Below are 20,301 nucleotides of genomic sequence, written 5' to 3'. Positions count from 1 at the left end.
CAGGTCAGGCATTCTACATGGTGGCTTCATGTGCAAAGTGCACATGAGCTGGAGGCTCACCAAATTCGGCTCCCCTTCTTGTTAGCTTGAGCTAGTTGCTTAACACTTTGAAATTCCTTTCTAAAAAAAAAAAAAAAAAAACTACTACACAATATGAATCATATCTAACTCCATAAGGCTGTGGTGAAATGAATCAAGTTTCATATATGTATATATTACTATACATTTATATAGTTATATATCAATGTTGTCAGTAAAAGTCATTTCCCTTGCTCTTTTCAGGCCCATCCATCCATCTCCCTGCCCCTCTCTTTCCCCTTGTCAGTACCCCTCATCCCCAAGGCTCAGGTTCTCTCTTTTCAAATGCTTTAATTCCTGTGGTGGCAAAAATCAAACTTGGGCTAGGAAGTGAGTCACAGCTCAGCAGCTAAAGGAGTTTGTTTTTCTTTCTCTGAATGTATTTCTTAAGAATTTCAGCCTGATCCTTCAGCCTCTTGTCGGTTGAATCCTCTTAATGTTTAAGACACACAGGGAGCGAGCTATGGCACCAAGACGTTTTCCAATTGCTAGGAATGAGGGTTTTTAAAATACCGAAAATAACCAGAGGGCAGAGAGCCCTGCAATCCTGTTACATAAGCAGATGCTGGAGGACCGAGGCTGGTTTTGAGGTTCCTTTCTCCACAAGCCAATCTCCGCTGATCCTCTCCAACCTCTGCTGGATTTACCTTAATGCTGCAGAAGTCTCAAGAGGGGCCTCTGGACGCTGCGCACTTTCGGCAGCCCCAGGAGAACTCGCGGGTCACAAATCACAGAGGGGAGTGATGAGGCAAGGGCCGGCGCTCACCCGCGGGTGGCGGAGACGGGCCCCGAGGGCGGGCAGCCCTTCTCCGCGCCCACCCAGGGCTGGGGATGTGCTGCTCCGACGGCCAGCTGCCCCTCCTGCCCTTGCCTGTGACATTTCAGATATTCCTGAACCGTTATTTAGCTTTTCAAATTCACAGAAAACACCTATTGTTATCTCCGGCCTCCCAACTCGCTCCCCAACACCACTACCTTCTAAAATGTCCTGCAAAGTGGAAAACAATCAAATTCCCCTTTCCCTCCGTATCTGGCTTGCTGGACTGCCTCGGTCTCCTATTCCTTCTCTCCCCGATCCTTTCCCTGTCTGTGGACTGACTACATCCCTTGATGAGTCTTCTCTCTTGTCTCTCTCTCTCTTTCTCTCCTGCTCCCTCCTCCCCCGTTTCCACCGCTTCCTCCGCTCCTCATCCCTCCTCCCTCCCCGCCCCTCCTCCCTCTCCCGAGCTCCTGGCTCTGCCCTCCCCACCCCTCCCCAGAGAAGAGTGTCCAGCTTCCCGGGGCTGCCCGCCCGCCGCTGCTCCTCTGCCCACCTACCATGAGGAGCGGCTCCTCCCACCTGCCCATAAAAGCCAAGTGCATGTTACCCGCAGCGGATCAGAGCACTTTCCCGGTCCTCTCCTGCGGGAGCCCCCCGAGCCTCTCTCCTGGATCTTACGTGCTCAAGGTAAGATAACCCTTCTGCAGGCATCTGACCTACTGGGGGTTGCTCCGGGGCAATCAGCTTTCCCCTGGTCAACGTGCTTACTGTTTGGTTAGAGCTGATCCTTATGGATGCCAGATCGGCTGCTCCTTTAAACCAGCAACTGGTTTGAAAACAAACTTCTGTTTGAACGGTAAAATAAAAGTTCGTTTGGGGCAGAAACAGCAGCATAAATATTGCAAAAACCTTTTCTCCTTTTAAATCACTTTTGCCCCGGGTTGCTGGCTGTTGCCGAGGTTAAAGTGTATCTGTTTGGGGTGTTTTCCTGACCGCTTTTCATTGTAAATATTTCACCTAACAGTGGGGGCAAGGAAAACTCTGTCCCATTGTCAAAAATGTACTTTAAAAGAACACAATTAGTTTCCTAAAAATAGCACAAAGGTCTGCTAACAATTTTGCCATGTTTTCCAAACCCCCAAGACAGCTTCTGTGAGTCCTTTAAAAAATATCTTTCCAGGTTTAAGTGCTTGGAAAAAATGATGCCAGCGGGTACCCTTTGCCCAGAGACCATGATCAGGTGGCTGTAGATAGGAAAGAACAAATCCAAATTGACAAGCTACAGCACAACGGTGAGAGCACAAAGTTGTCTTTTCAAGTCGTCCTAAAATGAGAATTGTGCTGGAATAGAAAAGTGTATAAGAGAACTTCACGATTTCTAGACACACACCTAAACATAAAGCATTTCAATGTGTTTCACAGTCAGAGAAAAATACAGGCCAGATTATCCAATACTTCTGTTTACACCCGAGGGTTGTAAAGAACGATCAGCTCGAAGGCTTTGGAAGTTGGATCCCTGCTTGTCACCCTCTTTTCCCTTACCTAGTAAAAATGGACCTGATTGGCAGAGAGATAGAGTCTTTAAGCTACCCTCATTTTTAAAGACTTCGGACTTTACATCCTGATCCCTGAGGTCTGAGAATGTGTGCCATGCACCTGTGAAGGAAAAACGTCCTCCGCAGCTACTTCTGGAAAACCAGACACTTAGTCCATGAAGTTTGCAGTCAGAATCTGCGGGCTGTGTGGGATGAAACTCTCTCATGTGGGAGAAAAACCCTCTTCAAATATTTCCTCTGGGGAATTGCACAAGACAGCTGAGAGACGGCAAACCAAAGCTGGCAGTCAGGAAACCAAACCACTGTTTCAACCCTCAAGGTTCTTAAAGTAAGAGACGAAAAGTTTTCCTTTTTTTTTTTTTTGGTTTGTTTATATTGTTTCACTTGAAAAAGGAAACGTCTCCAAAGCTGTAAAAAATTCTTCACTATTAAAGAAATTAGAATCATTAGAAGTTTAACTGAGGGTCTTCCAAACCTCTCCTCCTTATCGCTTGCATGTCAAAAGAAATAATAAAGATATTTAAAATTTCTACTTGGCATGGAGAGGATTCAATGTTATTATTCAAATGAAAAAGTTATATGTAAAACTTTCTGTCATGTGAAATTTTGCTTCATTGGAAAAAATTATTATGAGGAGTGCGGTTTCCTTTAAGAAAATGATATAAAATTACTATTGGCCATGATAATATGTGACCTGAGCATATTAAAATACCTTTTATCTCAAGCCACAGTGCAGAATGCTTGCTTCATATTTGCTGTAAGTGGGTAATCAACCATGACAAGAGCACAGGTATGGGACCGGGCCAAACCAAGTGTGTGGTATGTCCAGGCTAATTCCTCTCTTATGTTAGTGCCGGATTCACGCCCATCATCACAAGGGTGAAAATACACTGCTTCATTCACCAGATCCCCTTGAGGAAAGTTATCTTTTCTGGGAGGAAAAAAAAAGTGCTGCCAGTGTAAAAGAGCTCCCTGTTATTCCTAAATGTGGGGATGAAAAGTGTTCCCCCAGGGTTTGCTTCTGCTTTTCCTGGCACTTAATCCACTCTACCAGCTATGAACCATTTCACAGAAACCTCTCTCCCCATGTGCCATCACATTCAACACCCTAAATAACTGGATGAGATCATCCTAGACTGCTCATGACCTCACTTTCCCAGGGGTCTTTACCAGACACTAAAAATGATACTTTCTCCATAGTTTCCTCCTTAAGTTTATAGAAAAATCAGTGGTGGGGATTCCTGGAGTCCCCGCAATGGCTCCCCCTTTGCACAGGATATAGAGGCATGAGTCTTGTCTGTGCCATTGTATAGCTGCCCCTGGATTGGGTTGGTTCATGGCCATACCAACCCCATACCACTCCAGCAAGATGTGAATGACTCCTTTAATGTTTCTTATTAAAGAAGTGACTGCATGTTTCACTAGAGACACATGGGAAGGGTGCTTGGTTGATCTGGAGGGCCTGTTACAATTAGGGAAACACACATTTTAGATCCTCTGCTATTCCCCAAATTATGAAACAGTATTCTTCCCATGATCAGAAGGTATATCCTACCTTAATTCCATTTGTGAAACAAGAATCAAGGAGAGGGGGATGGAATGAACAGAGAATTGAGAGGGGAAGCTGGGCAGAGCTGCTCCTAGAAAGTGCCCTGGAAGAGAAAGCCCAGGATCTCTGTAACAAATGCAACTTCTTTTTGCTCTTTTTTATGTGGAATATGGGGAACAAAATCCATATCTGCTGTTGTTGTTGTTTTTAAATCAATGATAGTATTTCTAATAATTTAAGATTCATCTCTACTACACCCTTCTGTAACAGAAAAGAACAGCCCTTCTAAAGACCAACATGATTTCAGGTCTGCCCCACATTAAAACCCTTAGATCTTTGCCGGTTATAATTTTATAATAAAAGCTACATTATGAATATAAAAAGCCTCAGAACACATTTTTAACTAATGGGTTGTTCATGTCAACAAATCCACCTCTAACTCTCTCACAGGGCCCAATGTTCAGTAACTATTTGAAAGTTAGAAGTTAGAGGCAGCTGTCTACTCCTACCTATCCATGGTCTTCAACTGTGATATGGCAACCTGTAGCGTGATTGAGATGCAGCAGTATTTGCCAATCTCTGGTCCTCCAAGTAACCCTCTGAAAATTAGGTCTTTCTACAGGCATTGGCTTCATTCTCTTCCACCAGGCCCCCATGAACATCCATATGCATAACTCAAGGAAAGTATAGATCTCAAGACTAAAGTGCAGTCTTCTGAGAGTTTCATTGTTCTAGCTACTGAGTGAAATGGATAAAAAAGATACAGAGAGAAGAATGAGTGCCCTATGGAATTTAGAGAATCACTTTAGCATTGTGTGAAAAAGAACCCCTTACTACCAAAAGCATCTAAAAATTTAAATTAAAAAATAAAAAGGCCAGCTTACAGGTTGTTTCAAAATGCTAAGGATATAATGAAAAAGATCTTCCAATGACCTGACAGTCATTAACATCAGTTTATACCCCCAAGTACTAATTTAGAGCTCTGCTAAACTTCCCCTTTGCAGAACCCAAGGAGTGAAGACTGGGAAAGAATAGTAACCACATTTCAGCACCAACAGAGAAGCCACTAATTAGACATTCCACTATCAACTTTGGAACTACATTTGCTGTTTGAGGAAGGAGGTTCTTATAGTCTATCTTCAAGCAAATAGATTTGCAACAGGAGGGCTAAAGGGAGTCACACACGGTCGGAATGTCTATAATCTGGGGGCCCTGTGAACGCAAATCCACAAAGCTGTTGAAATTGCAAGGAATCAAACCGAAGTGACTGAAACAAAAATGTTCCCAGAAACTGATCATAGAGTAATCTGCTAAAATAATAATGAATTCTCACTTCTCAGTGTAACATAACAGCGAAAGCTATTGTGGACACCTATAACTGATTATGTCAAATATTAAAACACCTTGATGGTCTGCCTTCAATCCCCTCTGTTAATTTTGGGCTCACTCCCACTGTCCTTCCTGGAAAATGAAAGCTGTCCTTCTCTCCTTCAGTAGAGGATTAACAGATGCAGTCATGCCTCTTTGTGCCACCTCCTTTTTTTCTCTTTCAGTGAAAGAAATCTTTTTTCAATCCTTATAGATCTTATAGTTTCTGGAGTACCTCTCATAGCAGTGGCATTTCTCATTATCAAAAGTCTCATACTTATCTTAAACAGGTGATGTAGGTTTTCACTCCAACAAATAAAAAACCTTTACATTTTTTCTAAATCTTAATTCCTATACCTAGAAGATAGGAAATTTAAACTTGCTCCATGCCTCCAAAGTGAAATGAAGCTTCCAAGCAGTTTTATTTATCTAGGCTCTAGTCTAACTTTCAGGGGTTTAAAAATTTATTTAGGGACTCACACAGTACAAAGGCTGAAAGAATCCTTGGAGGTAATTTTAACAAAGTTAATTTTACGGATGAGAAGAGTCAGAGAGGTTGATGTCTTTGCTAAGGTCACCCAGACATGAGTAGGAGAAGCAGGACTGGAGTTCACATGACCGAACTCTCTGATCAGGGCTCTATTTTGAATAACTATAATGTGTCTTCCCCATATAGTATGTATCTAAGATGTCTCTGACTGTGACAAGAATTCTGTTGAAACATAAAATACAGAGTTCTCAAAAACCGTAACTGGTAGAGGTTTGGGGCTTCAGCTGTACCTCTCCTGCAGAACATTTAGAAACACTGGTACAATCCCTTGTGAAGAGTGAAGTCACTGGTTGTCTCCATCACAGGCACCTTATGGTCTTTTTCTCTTCATACCAGGGTCTTATATGTAATAGCTGCTTGGTAAACCCATGTTGAGAAAGTGAGTGATTCATTTAAAAAAAAAAAAAGGCTAAATATAAAATATCCATATTTCTTAACTCCTTCCATAAAAATCCTTACAAGTCTATAGGTACTTACAGAGACTCAGATCTCAAGTATATCAAATTTAAGATTCCCTGGTGCTTTAAGTAATGCAGGAGAGTTCATTTAGCCTTATCAATGGCTGAGTCATTTCCCTGCCTACAGAGATTTCATTAATCCTTACATTTGCCTGAGTTCTAGGAATAATGCTATTTTTTTGCAGCAGGCTTAAGATTGAGTTCCAGCTTTTCCATGACAGAACAAATGTATTATTTTTATGTGATGATTTACAGCATAACGTTCCTGTTCTCACATCACATTGACAGTGTGTTATCAATATACCTGGAATCTCCTCAGGTCTTTAATGAAAGAAAGGACAAAATATGCATAATGGACCATTAAGGAAAATACTGGTTAAGGGGTGTAGGCATGAGAAGTGTTATGACACCAGAGAGGGATTATCAAGGGATCAAGAGTATAGAGAGAAGATAGGGCAGCTAAGAGGATCCATCCCTCTAAAACAGAAGAGGGAGAAACTCCAGAGAAGAGATTTTTTAAACATGATTGTCAGAGCTAAGACCCACTCAAATGTTTGGGAAGTAAAACCCTATTTGGGTCAGACTTCTCTCTGTATAGTACAATATTAGGAATGGCTCACATGGGGGGAAAGCTTTATAAATTTTACATCTATTAAAACTCTTCTTAACCCTTAACTGGACTTCCGCTGAGAATGGAACCTCATTGACCTCATTTTAAAACTTGACCCTGACCCAGAGTACTAACTCCATGGATATCATGACATCAAAATGTTCTCTGCTAAGATAAAAATACAGCTTTTCATAATACATGAAGTTACCCCAATGTGGAAAGTGATAAAGGTAGAAAAGAATATTCTTGTATCTTTTCTAGAAAGAACTTACTGAGAAAGAGAAAGATGTTACCTCAGATGCTTCTTCACTTTCCTCTAAAGCATGCCTGACAATTGTTTGCAAAACTTTGAAATAGTCATTGTGTTTCTGAAATTGGTTTATCGTATGTTAAAATTTATATGGTCCGTGACTAAGCTTCACTGTGAAAACATACTTTTAAGTAAGTCTTTCTTGAAGACTGTCTTTCTTAAGCTCTCTTGATGTGTTTACATCTCAGGATATTTAGGCATTGGCATCATTTGATGTACTGAGATTAAAGACAATTAGTCACTTCACGCACTACTTTTCCAACTAACTGAATAGGCCTGGGTGTGGATGTCAGCTGTTGGCTTCTCCAGGAAACAAAATGTATCAGCCTGTTGGGGAGCGTTTCTAGTCCTCTCTGTTAGCTAGATAAAACAGCTGTTTTGCTGAAATTCTGGGCCACCATTAAGGTTTCATGTATTAGGGAACCATGGCCGGTTTAGAAATATACTCGGCCACCCAGCAGTGGCATGGCTAAGCCACAGCTGCCCTCAGTTCAGCAGCAGGACAGCAGACCTTCAGAGCTGGTTGAGGGGTGTTGTCCTGGGGCAGCTGGGAGATATTCTGTGAGCTCCCATCCCATTTAGTATGTTTCCTCTATCATACCGCATGCACGCTAAAGATAAATCTAAACTTGGTTCGTAAATTCAAAGCGATGACTGTACATTATTATATTTCTCTGAAGATCTGTACTTAACAGCTTTCCCATCGAGAGGTCATAGTGTTCATCCGTGCTATAAAGCCAGACAAGTGGCCTCTTGTTAAAGGGCACATACAAGACAAGCCTGAGGAATACAGGAAGGGAGACGCTAGGTGGAGCTAAGAATTTGAGGCTTGGGTGACCAAGACTGTTGAGGTAGGAAGAGTGAAGGAAGATAAAGGATCTGCAGCAAAAATAGGCTATTGGATCCACAGTCCCTGACTTCACGTCCAGTTTCCCTGCTAGCTCCCAGCTGACCCTAGTCCCCTGCTGTCCCGTGAGTGGGGAGGGAGGTTATTGACCAGTAGAGGGAGCCAGGGGGTTGAGTGTCTCAGAACAGAAAACTGATTTGTTCCCAGAGGGAGCCTCCAGATTTTCATTTTCCTGATAAAAGACAGAACAAGGTGTCCTCTACACCCAGTGGCTAAAATGTAGCACAGGAGTATACCACATTGCTGGTTTTCCTTTAAAAAAAAAAAAAAAATCCCAATTTAAGCCTCTACAAATAAATCACCTGCATTTCAGCAATGCCAGAAATGTCCAGGCATGTAGGAGTTTATTTGAAAGAAAACCATGGCAATCTTAGAAAATGTTCTTTCCGAGGCCACCACCAGCCAAGACTTAAACGTTCAGGACTAAATGCTCAATTCAGCAATAAATAAACCACATCAGCTGGGGGTCAGCAGCAGACAAGCACAGAGTCAAGGGCTGAGAAAACCTCTTGGGTTCCAAAGGGAAGCCCTAGTGTCCTGCCAGGATCAACTCCTGGTCCCCAGGAGAGGGGAAGGGAAATGCAAGAGAGAGGGAGGCAGAAATGGGCCAAAAAGGCTTTGTCCAATCAAGATGGCTCAGAACCTACACTCCAGGATCCTCGTTTCTCCAGGCAGCAGTCAGAGTCTTACCTAGACCGAAGTGAATACCTTTCTGTTGAACATTTCCATTGCACAGTAGTGTGGGGTGGCTTGTTAAGACTTGAGACAATTGCAAAATTCAGAACCCTCTAGAGGAGAGAGATCAATTAGGACCATTAAAAAAAAAATCCCTGGCATACCAGGAAAGGGCAGCTTGCTTTGTAAAAATTATGACATTCACAGGAAAACAGAGCAATCCTCTCTCTAGGACTATTAGTGATCTCAGTAGAGATGAAGCTGTGAAGATGATATGCATGTGGCCTGAGAATCCTCTATTCTAGGAATTTTCAGTGTTTTAGTCCCCAGAACATCTTGACTGTTTCTGGGGCCTTGATCATCTTTGTGCCTTAATTTACTTATCTTGAATAGAAGAACAATTCTCAAAGAACCACTCTCTTTAAAGGCAATTAAGGCCTTGCCAAATATTTTACAGAATGGTGCTACTTAAGCATACGTAGTTAATTGATTGTACTCAGGACACCTGGAGATGGCTCTTGGCATTTACAAAAAACCAAGTTAAAATGGAATACAGTGCCAAACAAGCACATAGCTTTCCAAGATATACTAGGAGCATTTTTATTTCTTATAGTACAGAGGACAATATTACATGTCTCAAGGGGCCAGATAAGGCCTAGGGTAAGTAGAAAAAGGGAAAGAAACAATAATTAAACTATGACTTCAAGAGTCTCAAGAGGCCTATATGTTCACCTATTCATTATCTTGACACCAGTCAAAAAAATTCCTCATACAGAAAAAAAAGTTTTTGTGATTTTTAAAATTATTTTACTGGAGAAAGATATTTTAATAGTAACTGTTATAGTATAAAATTTCTAAATGCCACTTCTTCAGCATTTTCCAAAGTGTGTTTCAAAACCAGTAATATATGGGATATTAACATGTTTATACAGAAAAAGGTTCTAGGGTCAAATAAACTTTAGAAATACTCAGTGAAATAACATGACCAATTTTACTTATTATTTTACAATTAATACAAGTAATTTTACCAATTGCTTCATTATTTTACAATTTTACTTACAAGATTTCATAAAGACCTTAATATGCTCTGTGTATTTTCATTCTTCAAAAAAGTTACAGTAAATAGTGTGCACCCAACATATTCGATGACAAATCTTCTCAACCTGAGGGCATCTCTTGGGTCTGGTATTTTATGGGACAATTTAGGAATCACAAGCCTCAGCTGTTTTCAGTTTAAATTATTCCAAGACTTACTGGGACATGATATTTTCAGTGTTACCAGTTAATATAGATTATGTGCTATGTCAAACCATAAAGTAAGAAACAATCCCAGTGTGATTTCCAAACCCAATTGAAAAGGGGAGAAAAGAAGCAAGTGAACATGTCTTGGCCCCATGACTAAGTTCTTTATGATAAGAACAGCAGAAGTGTTAAAATAATTTACCAATAGTTAAGTTAAACAGTAAATGAGAGAGAAAAAGAGGGGAGGGAGTGATGGGAAGAAAGAAAGAAAGAAAATAGGGGAAGCGGGGAGAATATTGGGTAGACTGAAATGATCTCTTCCTTCCCTCATCTTTCTCAGGGTCAGGATATTGTGATACAAATAGAGAAATGGCCAATAATGAGTAATAAGTCAGTAAATGGGCAGCCTGGATAATTTCATGAATTAGCTCAACAACCCCTGAGCTGTTCAACATAAACACCACTAATTAATCAAGATCATTAACCAAACATTTTTTCTTGAGAATTTACTTTATCACCATCAATAGGGAGCTAATTCCTGGAATAGGAACACACCGATATTCTAGTATATCTTGCTACATCAGGGCTTATTGGTTTACCGATGACACTCAGACCTCCTACCCGTATCAAACTGACTACTTCTCTTAGGGTTCTACTCTGGGACATCTCTTTCCCCTTGACAAAGATCATGCTTGGAGGCCAGTATTGCAGTGTAGCATCCTCTCCTTTAAGAAAATAAGTTCACAGTCATCCAAGGGGAAAACTCAAACTCACCATTTCTAGTTACAATTATAGACACGACCTAGTAAGTGGCTCACAGAACCAGACACTGTACTGCTCTCATTATCTCTATTTCTTACACCAGCAGTACAAGGGTGGTATTATCATTCCCAGTTCAAAGATGAGAAAAACTGAGCATCTATTTGGTCAAGCAACTTGCCCAGGGTCACCCAGCTAGAAGTGGCAGAGCCAGGGTTCCCATCCCAGTCATGCTCCAAAGGCCATAGGTTTCCTGCTCCTTCATGGTGCCTCTCCTGAGGTCTCGTCATATCATAAAAGGAAGAAAAAATATCGACTCCTGTGTCACTACCTCTGACTCATAAAGAAAGTGAGAGAATTCCAATGGCTCTGTTCCTAGACACTGCCGACTGGCTCTGTTTTTCGTTTAATACTGTGATTTTAATTTCTTTTTCTTTTTTGTATTTTTTTCCTAAAAGCATGCTGCCATTTCAGAGCCAAAGAAGTAAGGTCTGTGTAACTAGAAAAATAAACAAAAAAAGCTATCATTTCTCCCTGGGGTAATTTATAAGGGCTAAGGTTTCTCCATAAATTCTCCCCAAGTGATCCCAAGTTGCTTGGCATGAGTCTGGGAAAAAGAGTGACAAGCAAGCATGTCATTCCTCAGGCAGGAGAAATTCCCATGAGTATAGGAGGAACAGCCTAGAACAAAGGTACTCTGGCATGTGAAACACACTTGAATCCAGCTCCCTGGATCATTCTTTGACTCTTGCTGTATTCCATACCCAGGTGAAGAGAGTAAAGACAGTTTAACTGAGGCTCCAAGCCACATGAGTCACCTAGACAAACGTCTGTTGTCTTTACACCTGCTGCTTAACCTATTTGAGGGTGTACAGATAACCCCCCTTTCCAAAAGTTCACTTTATGCCACTTCACTTCTATGAAAGACCTATATTACTACCTGTTTCTGCTAATCTAAAGAAATCCAAAGAAGATTTTCACCTTCATGGGGAGGGGGGGAAATGCAACAATGTTGGGTTGGCCAAAAATTTCATTCATGTTTTTCCGTAAGATGGTATTGAAAATCCAAACAAACTTTTTGGCCAACCTAATAGCATTCCGCACTGCCAAGCTCCTTCCCCAGGAATTACACTCAACATCAAGCCGCCATAGCTCTGAACTGTGTCTGTAAGCATCTGTGCTTATTCCGGATTTATTTTTTGCATCCATTAACAAGATGTGTCCTGAGGTAGCTGCTTCTTCACTTAACCCCATTTTGCCGTATGAAAGATTTCATACGCACGCTCTCGTTTCAGAGAGCAGAGGAAGCTTGTATGTAGAAAATAATTACACTCTGAGCCCTTCCTTTGTGCTGTGCCAAAGACAAAAGAGGAGAGAGGGTCTAGGTCTTTCCACATGGTCACATTCTGCTTTACGTCGTAGTTTTGTGCTTGATCTTCCCTCTCTGCCAGGAGCATTCCCCATGTGACCTGCTGACTTCATTTGTCCTCCTCCTCTGAGGTTCAGATCAGCAAACTTCCCCTCTGAAAAGACCTGCCTGCACCCGGCCCGTCTTGATGCATGTACATCTCCCCACGCCCACCACTGTTCTCTGCACAGCCCCGTCACGGCCACGTCTTTGTATAAGACAGTGATCCCCTTGTGGGATTCGTGTGCTGCTTATCTCTGCACCTTCGATGCTTAGCACACAAGAGAAACTTGATAAATGTGAACAGAAAAAAGGGATGAGGGGACAAAATGCAGTGATGATACATGAAAGACTCTAAATATGCTTTTCCCTATCCCTGTAGGTTGTTCCAAGAAGTGCACACACACACACACACACACACACACACACACACACACACAGAGTATTACTAGGCTCAACTCTGTAGCTGTTTACAAGGCTCAGGATGAACCCTCAGTGGGAGACTGATATTAAATATGAGCCTTCTGAATACCTAACTACATCAGTTCAGTTCAGTTCAGTTCAGTCGCTCAGTCGGGTCCGACTCTTTGCGACCCCATGAATCGCAGCACGCCAGGCCTCCCTGTCCATCATCAGCTCCAGGAGTTTACTCAAACTCATGTCCATCGAGTCGGTGATGCCATCCAGCCATCTCATCCTCTGTTGTTCCCTTCTCCTCCTGCCCCCAAATCCCTCCCAGCATCAGTGTCTTTTCCAATGAGTCAACTCTTCGCATGAGTTGGTCAAAGTACTGGAGTTTCAGCTTCAGCATCAGTCCTTCCAATGAACACCCAGGACTGATCTCCTTTAGGATGGACTGGTTGGATCTCCTTGCAGTCCAAGCATGAGGCAAGATTATTTGCTGGGTGGTGCCACTCCCCAGGACTATCTGTAAACTGCTCAAAACTATTCATTAGCATTAGAAAACAGATGAAACACCTTAGCTTGCCAGCCAGTCCCTCCATCCCTCTTACCCCGATCCAGCTTTCCATTTTCACCACTCTCCAGTCTGTACCAGGAATTTGACCTAAGTCAGATAGACTGTTCTTCCCCCAAATATTCTTTCCTCTTCTGTCTACTGACTAGGCCCCACTGTTCTTTACACTTGTCAAAATAACTATAAATTCAAGGTCCTACTAAGATCTTCCTAAGTATTGCAGCCTGTATTGATTCTTCCTTATTCTCAACTGGTTGGTAGTTATTGTAAGTATTACTTATGTGTTGCCTGTACCCGGTATTGAAGAAATTGGGGCTATTAGAACTTGCTGCAATTATAGAAATGTGTTATAACTGAACCATCCAATATGGTAGCCACCAGCTATATACGGCAACCGAGTACTTGACATGTGGCTAGTGCAACTGAGGTATGGACTTTTATTTTATATTTTTGTAGTCTCTTTAATTTAAAATGACATAGCCACATGTGGCTAGTGGCTACTGTATTGGACAACACAGAATATTTAACTTTTTGTATGCTATGTCTTGTATCCTTGATGAGCATATAAACTATTGGGAAAAAAACTGAATTCAGTTCTTTTTTGTATCCTCAGCTAATGCCATAATTGCGGTAGTATTCAACAAATGTGCGCAGTGCATTGCTAGACTGCTGGGTCTGCCTCTAGTAGTTATAATCTCTTAAAGACGTCCTCTCCCATACATACATAATATTAATAAAATAATACAGATTGCCTTTGCTTTTTTAACGGTTTAAACTCACTCAGAATGGCACTGTATCACTACCTGGATCCTTTATCACTATAAAACCAAAATGAGATGAAGAATGATTTGAACTGAGTCTCTGAAAGAAAAGGTTCCATTATGCATAACTATCTCTTCTCTTTTCCCTTTGGGGGGAAAATATGCTTTAAATGTTTTTTAAACATATTTCAGACCTACTGAAACAATTTCTTTAATTTTCAAAATGTCTTTTCTACAGAGAAAGACTGTCCCTGAGAATCTGAAACAAGTTCAGCCACCAGATTTTTATTACCCCCTGAAGTCCCATCACTTTCTGAAGGAAGTTAGTTCTCAATGATAGACTTTCCCATAGCATTTTTGTCTCTATTTCTAGTGCCCAATCTGAGGCTCTTTGAAGAAGGCTAAACCTCTCCCAGCAGGTCAGGGAAGGTCACAGGTCTTTGGAATTTGACATTGATGCGCCCCTGGCATTTGCTGGCTTACCAGCGGCCCTTCAGGAATCATCATGCCGACAGGCCAACCACACAATAAAATCCTGTGCCTGCAAAGCCAAGAGCAAAGTGATCAAACAGTCTGGCTGCAGATTAGACTCTGACTTATTAATAAGCTTTCAGAAAATAAACCAGAATGTGTCTCTAGCAGCAACAGTTTACAGGAGTTGTTTAATGATTTCAGAGGTCGGCCATACCGCATGCTTTCCTTCTGACTCAGTGAAGAGCAGGACAGGGCAGAAAAGACGTGGACAAAGCCAGGGCAATCAGCTGTATCTTTTCCATTCACAGCTAAGTTTATTTGGAGTGACTGGAAAAACCTTCAATGAAAACTTTTTTTAAAAAATAATAAAATAAAAGAATTTACCCTGAGATCATCAGCCAGACAACATCGAGAAATAATTATGGGTCGGTATTTTCCTCTGCCTTGTAAAATATTTACAAATTGTAGCATAAGCAAGCCCTAGAGTATCATAAAGATAGCAATAATATTTCAACTGTATTTTTTTAATATTTAGTCATCAAAGATATCACCATGTGTTTAAATCACATTTGAATACATATAAATAAAATTTTCATCTGCAGACAGGAGCCAGTGGCTAAAGAAAGAATCCACTGACTCCTTTGTAACAGAGCAAGAACACCGGAGAGGTGTGAGATCTTGCTTTTATAAAATAGAATTCATTATTACCACATGAGCAAGAGAGTATTAGTAAGTATCTTAATTTGAGGCCTTTTAAACAAGAAAGTATTGATGATGATAATAATAACCTTTGCAATGAAATCTGCAGTTTATGACATATATTCTTTATATACATTCCTATATTTGCACTAGAGATTTTTATCTATATTTCACACATGAGTCTGTGGAGACTTAGAAAGATTAAGCAAATTTCACAACATCATTTAGACAGTAAGTGATGGAGCTTGAATATGAACCTAGATCATCCCATTCCTGAAGTCCTCTTCTTTCTACTCACCTAGGCTTAGAGTATCACACCCAGGTATGGTCCTGGCAGGATAAATGAGAAATTGCAACAAAGGAAAGCTGAATGATCTTTAAGATTACTTCATAAACCAGATTCAGTGATTGAGAATGTGCTTTTCAAGAAGATAGAACTCAAACTCCCAGCAATGATAGCAGTTAATGTGTAATAAAGGTTTACTTGGCACAGTGCAGAATGCCAAAAGCTTCTCTTTTTTTTAATCTTATATATTAGTGTATTTTATCCTGATCAATTTCCTATGAGACAGGATATGTAAAAGAGGTGAAGTAATTTCTTCAAATTCGAGTGGCTAGAAGTAAAGTAACCAGAATATGAAACCAGTAAATCATATTCCTGAGCTCTCCTCGTTAACTGCTACATCATTGACATTTTATCCCCAAATTATTCACAACACCCTATTAATAATCTGTGGACAAACAACGGTCACAGGATCAGCAACATAGAAATGCCACGAATAATCAGCAAGAATAGTTTCATAGATTGTTTTCTGTACAGTTGATGATTTTAAAGAACACACAATTAATTTTAAACCTGCCTGTAAGTTGTAAAGGGTATTTTTAAATCCCCTTTTAATTAAGGCCAAAATGCATGTCGTTAATGGAAGAAATAATAACAAAACACCTTAAACCATAGACGAGAAGCCACTGTCACAAAAAAAAAGCACTGAATTTGGCAGAAGAAGTCACAGGGTCATGTACTACCTCTGCTATCTAGCAGCGCAGAACCCTGGGCAAGACTGTGGGTCTCAGCTAGTGTTCACTTTCTTGGCTTTAGAATTAGTCTGCCTCTCTGGATTGTTATGAAGTCTAATAAGATAACATATGAGAAAGTATCTGTCTTTGAGAAGGCATTTAGTTAAAGTTATTTGATAATAATGACTCCCAATTATTGAATACTTACGTAAATACTGCTCTATACATAATGCAAATAAGGGCAAACGAAGGACCTCTTTCCTTTGCAGTTCATTTGATGAACTCTAGACTCCTGCTCCAGGGTGCTTCAGTGAGCTTGCCATGGTGGCAGTGTGGGATATTTTTTGGCTCATCTCTCTTTCTGGTCTTTGGAGGATTTGGGATTTGGAGAGTAAGGAGGTTGTTTATGTTCTGCTGTTGTTGCTGTTTGTTTGTTTGCTTGTACTAAATGGCATTACATCAGTGTTCCCAGTAGTTCGCCAGTGGAGGAAATTTCTGTGATTGCATAATCCCTCTCCAGTCCCAAGCTACCTCCCTCCATTACCAGGGCAATGTAGATAACATATAGGCAACTGTGGGTATCATCAGGAAAGAGACGGCTGTCCCTAGTGCTTCATCTAAGGCCTTAGCTCATCCCATGGGCTCTGGAGCTTTATGCTTCTGTGCTCTGTACACTCCCATTTAGGGTGCTGGCATTCCAAATACATCCTGATCCCTGCATTTTGATGCAGTAATATACCTTCTTTTTTATTGACATATAGTTGACTTACAATTTTGTGTTAGTTTCTGGTGTATGGCAAAGTGATTCTTATATGTATTCTACATAGAGAGACTATATATATGAATGATGAATTTGGGTAAATACTATCCAAACCACTAGAAAAAACTAAATTATTCCAAGTTTCAGAATTAAAATATATTTAAGGTAACTTTTCATTTACCTTCTTAAGTCATGCACATTCTCCCTACAACATTCAATGGCAGCACATCAGAATCCTATCTTATATGAATTCCATTTTCCTATTTTAAAAGCCCTAGCCTTTTTATCTCTATGCCTTAATTATCAAGAAAACTTTCACTCCCTCAAAAACTGGCTCTAAGAAGCCAAATGTTAGAATAAGGAAAATAATAAGCTACTGGAGAAGAAGGTACTTTTGTTTATGAGACAAAGGAAAGAGGGCCATAAGAATCTTAAAAGACTGTCATTCCAGTTCAGTTATACTACTTTTGTTTGTTTAGGACTTTGATCTCAACCTCATTTATTCATTCATTCAACAATTCAACATATAGCTTTTGGGGGCCTACTACAAGCTAAGCCCTAGATGCTAGATGCCATCAAGAACTGTTTCACCTGCATTTAGGATTAGCAGCTGAAAGGTACAGAAACCAGTAAAAAGCTATCTGAAGCATAAATGTACAGGGAATCTGAGAACTCCTTTTTATTCAAAGGGGAGGCCAATTTTTGTGCCTTTTTCATGCTGGTCAGGGTGTCCTGAGCCTTCCCTGGGACCAGCATTCTCTCACAACATACCCATCCTCACTCAGGAAAAGGCTTTCACTCAATAGCTGTCAAAGATTCAAGCCCCAACCTACTCTTGAGGTGCCAAAAACCCAACAAGTCAACACCTTAATAGATATACTTCAGACTTTCAGCACACATATATAAAAATGTACAATGCAGTAAACTCTCTTTTATCTGGTATTCTTTCAACTAAAATTGTTATGAAATCTTTTAATTCTGTTGCCAACAAGATAAAATGAGTGAGTGTCCTAGGGATGACCCCAAGTCACTGAGAAATCCTAAGGGCCTGGAACAGAATCAGGCACTTTGCTTTCCAATAAATGCTGGGTGGATGAATATTATCTGAATCACTAGAAAAAAAATAAATTATTCCAAGTTGAATTTCAGAATTAAAATACGCTTAAGGTAACTTTTCATTTATCTCACATTCTGAAAGCTTCAACCCTACAGAACACAACTGAGGACAAAAAGTAAGTCAAAGGTACTCAGAGATGAAAAGAAGATGGTTGTTAAGGTTCATGGTATGGTGGCGGTTTAGTTAATAAGTGGTATCCAACTCTTTGTGACCCCATGGACTGTAGCCTGCCAGGCTTCTCTGTCCATGGGATTTCCCAGGCAAGAATACTGGAGTGGGTTGCTCCTCCTCCAGAGGATGTTCTCAACCCAGGGATCAAACCCGGATCTCTTGCATTACAAGCAGTCTCCTGCATTGCAGGTGGATTCTTTCCGACTGAGCCACTAAGGTTTGTATTCATAAGCAATTAGGATACTGTATTGATGTTTATCTTTCTGACTTACTTCACTCTGTTGGCTGATTCATGTCAATGTATGGCAAAAACCACTACAATATTGTAAAGTAATTAGCCTCCAACTAATAAAAATAAGTGAAAAATAAATAAATAAATAAAAACATAAGCAATTAGGATTTCTCACTTCAAGCTTTAATTACCTCTACTTTGCAAATAATGCTAACAAACTTGGTTCTCTGATCCCTAAGTACAGGGCTTACCTGGCAGCTCAGTGGTAAAAAAAATCCACCTACCAATGCAGGAGACATAAATTTGATCCTGGGTTGGGAAGATCCTCTGGAGAAGGAAATGGCAACCCATTCCAGTATTCTTGCCTGGGAAATCCCATGGACAGAGGAGCCTGGCGGGCTCTAGTCCATGGGATCACAAAAGAGTTGAACCGGACTTAGCCCTAAACCACAAGAACACAGCGAACTTAAAGTACCTAATTTGAATAGGGGAAGGGATTGCAACAAATGCATTGACAGCAGGGAGGAATAGAATCATGGAAGCCTAGCAGCCCAGGAGGAAAAGAGCTATAAAATGATCAGAATTTCTAAGGTGTATGGCATTCGTGGAGGAGATAAATAGTTGCATAGCTTTAGGAAGTTCCTGGGGGAACCACTGAATCACAGCTGAATAAAAATATTGACATATTTAGTAGTATCATTTAAGAATAAAGGAAATTCTGTATTTCAAATATATCATATAAAAACAAGCCTATGTTGGTCCTGGTGGTTGTAAAATTATCAGCTATTAGGAAAATTTTAATTTATCCAGAATGTCTCATTCCCTGAAGACTCAGGAAAGTTGAGGTCATTCTACTATATATGAGTATGTATGCATGCATATGTGCACATATGTATATAAATTATATGAAGTAGAATTTTTGTTACACTAGAAAACCTCATCCCCCTAACATGCAGTATAACGGATTATTAACTTTCTGGTTGTTGGCCTCCTATAAAAGCATGATCAAAGTGGTTACCTGGAATCCAAAACCTTGAGTTCATGCTTTCTTTTCATCTAATACAACTGAGATCAGAGAAATTACCTCACTGCTCAGTGACTCAATTTATCTATTGGTATAACGAGAAAAACAAAAACTCAGCTCACAAGGGTCTGGTGGACTGCTCCCATTTCAAAACTTGGAAATGTTTAATATAAATCCCAATAATAGCCTGGTTTGGGTTATTATTTTTAAGCAAACACCCTTCAAAAAAAAAGAGGCAAGGTAGTCAGTCTTTCTTTTCCCGGTTTCTATCCTTACAATCTCTCCTTTCCAAAGAACACAAGAGAGAAATAAAGGAGCCAAGCACTCTGACTCACAATTTTTTCTAATAGTGCTGTGGTCAATTTGCTCCCGCATAAAAAAGTAGTCATGAAGCTTTGAACTCCGGGTCTTGGAAGGCCAAGCGTGGAAAAACATCTTTAGCAGAAAGAAGGGCACGTTCCCAATCTGTCCGAATCTGTCCAGTGTGATGCGTTTGTGAAAAGTCCACTTGGGCACACAGCTCCCCCCATCGGAGTCCTTTTCTGATGTTAGAACTTTCTGACCAAAGAAGGGGCTGAACTTTGCCTTTCAATGAAATCTTGAGTCTGGTTTCTTTTTGAGATCTTACTCATTTGGTCCTTAAGATGGTTTCTCAGTTTAAACTTGCTTTTAGGACAAATGGGGAAAACGCTATAACTTTGTGCCTAGAAAAGCTGGCTCGATCCTTCTTTCAGGGGAAAAAAAAAGTTCTATGTGGTTCAGAAAGCTGAAGGTTCACTGAGAGCCTTCACTTAGAGATTTCTGATATTGAAATTGGTTATTACATCCCAGCAATGAGCA

The 20,301-nt window shown here is 40.5% G+C and overlaps 1 protein-coding gene across 6 annotated transcripts in view; it reads left to right on the top strand.

Annotated features, from left to right (window-relative positions):
- Nucleotides 1-1,342: 1,342 nt before the first annotated feature.
- Nucleotides 1,343-20,301, top strand: part of COL8A1 (collagen type VIII alpha 1 chain) — a 159,928-nt gene continuing 140,969 nt past the window's right edge. For 4 of the 6 annotated variants that reach the window (XM_065913572.1, XM_065913569.1, XM_065913571.1 and 1 more), the window contains exon 1: nucleotides 1,343-1,525. The gene's annotated coding sequence lies outside the window, so the exon portion shown is untranslated. Of the gene's footprint in view, nucleotides 1,526-2,018; nucleotides 2,131-20,301 lie in introns of all 6 variants that reach the window. The other 2 variants (XM_065913573.1, XM_065913570.1) reach the window with 1 other exon arrangement.

The sequence above is a fragment of the Muntiacus reevesi genome, chromosome 21 (genome assembly GCF_963930625.1).
Source record: "Muntiacus reevesi chromosome 21, mMunRee1.1, whole genome shotgun sequence".
Lineage (NCBI taxonomy): Eukaryota > Metazoa > Chordata > Mammalia > Artiodactyla > Cervidae > Muntiacus > Muntiacus reevesi.
Note: the sequence above shows the minus strand (reverse complement) of the source record. Positions and strands in the feature narration are given on the sequence as shown.